The sequence below is a fragment of the Lathyrus oleraceus genome, chromosome 6, assembly GCF_024323335.1.
Source record: "Lathyrus oleraceus cultivar Zhongwan6 chromosome 6, CAAS_Psat_ZW6_1.0, whole genome shotgun sequence".
NCBI lineage: Eukaryota > Viridiplantae > Streptophyta > Magnoliopsida > Fabales > Fabaceae > Lathyrus > Lathyrus oleraceus.
Genome location: NC_066584.1, coordinates 359,567,701 through 359,569,873, shown reverse-complemented (window position 1 = coordinate 359,569,873; position 2,173 = coordinate 359,567,701).

Genomic DNA, 2,173 nt, shown 5'->3' with positions numbered 1-2,173 from the left:
CCAATTGATATTAATATTAATACGCGTTTACACAAAAAGACTAATGTCGTTGATTAGAATGACCTAACTGACCTCTGGCCCCACATCCCCCAGCTACCCGAACACGTGACCCTAACCCACGTTGATGAATCATCCCAGGTGTTTGAGTATTTGAGGACCCAGGAACATCACCACCAACTACAAAAAATTGCCTAAGATAATCAGACAAATTTGTGTAGTCTTATGTGTGCATTGAAGCGCTACCTCCATAGTTGAGTTCATGACCCATGCTAGAGTAGTTGGGCTGTGTTTGAGTTATCGGAGGGCGACCAGGACGATTGAAGGGCGACATTGGTGTGAATGAAGCATCGAGGAAAGGTTGAAATGATTGTTGTGGTGTTTGGTAGCCATATGGTTGTTGCAGGTTTTGGTTTTGTGATGTTTGGGCTTCTTGGTTATAGTAGGAGGGGGGACGGTTGGTGTAAAATGATCGTTGGGTGTTTTGGCTAAGGCGACTATGGTAGGGTGATGCGTTGGGTGCATAGCGATGTTGAGTGTCTTAATGAGGATCTACTTGTTGGTGGTGGTATGGGGCATGCTCTTGGTATTGTGGTTGGGTGTTTGACATGTTATGATCGTAGGTTTATATGTTTGTGGTTCATAAATTTTGATGGATATGGGGTTGTGAGTAACCGGTCTGACAATGTTGTTGGGGGTTAGATGTTGAACCTTCTTGTGTGTAAGTTGTTTGGCGTGGGTCGTATAGGTACATATCCTCGGCAATAAACTCAAATCTAACCGATATGTACCAAGTCATATAATTACGACTTGGTTTTTCTTCGGTTGGCATCACGACGTCAGTTAAGACATGGTCTTGGCAGTACTTCCATTTTCGACGCTCAGATCTAGCGAAGCTTTGCCAGGGGTTAAAGTTCCATTGGTCGTTAACTTTTCGTAGATGTCATTCTCCGAGGTTTGTCAGGGGATCTGGGATAAATTTGAAGCATACCGAATTGCAATTTAACACGATCACTATTCTGCATCTCCATAGTAGTGAATCGTATGATCAGTGTGCATGCAGTCCAAACGGCTGCGTCTTGTGCGTTGATTTCATGGCCATGATACAGGTTTAGATATGGACGCCAAATGAACTGAAATTTGAACATAAATTAGATTATAAATTTGTTATAAGAAATTAATAAATTATTACGAATTAATTAGGTTAATGGTAATACATCTGTTGGTCGAAGGTGATCCAAGAGATTGCGATACTGGGTAATACAGTGTCTAGGACATCTGTTATAACTCATACCACGTGCCGACCATCTGCACCATAAAAGTAAAAATATTATTTAGAGATAATAATTGGTAAAGTAAGTAAATATAGTCCATTTTTAAGAACTTACTTTTGTGCGTACGGGAATGTGAACGGGTTATGGTTGACGGGCGCTAGATGTAACAACCCAATTTTTAGTAATTATTATTATATTTTATTTTTATTTATTTGGAGTGTTAATTAATTAATTGGTTGTTAGGTAGTATAATAATTGATTATATTAATTAATTTTGGTGTGTTAATTAATTATTTAGTTGATTTGAGATATAATTAAATAATTGAATTAATTAATTTAGTGTGCATATTGAGTGGTTTAATTATTTGAATTAAATAGAGATATTTAAATATTAGGTCTTATTGGGCCTATTAATTAAATTAGAAGTATAATGACTTAAGCCCAAATAGAATACTAATAGAAATAGTAAGAGGTGAGGAGAGTGAGAATTAGGTTTCATTTGATCATTGAAGGCAATAGAGAAAGAGGAGAGGAAAAGTAAAGAGAAGAGTTAGGGTTTCCAGAAAATTGAAGAGGTAAGGGGGGAATCCTTATTATTATGGGTTAGTATGATTGGGTCAATGGGTAGATGTATGTTAGGTTAAAATTCCCCAATTTTTGTATGGTTGTTTGAAATTGTTAAGTGTGATGATTATGCTTGATTGTGGTGATTGATTGTGTTAAAACTGCAAATTAACGTTATATATTTAGAGTATTGTGTGAGTTATAATTTTCTGAACGTGTGGCTTTTTACGGAATCGAAATCGGAGGTCCGGAAGTCCTCCAACGATGAAAACCGTAGAAAATTCTGCATGCTATCCGTCACAATCGCGGCCCTTTTTTATGTTTTATTGTCGAAATCG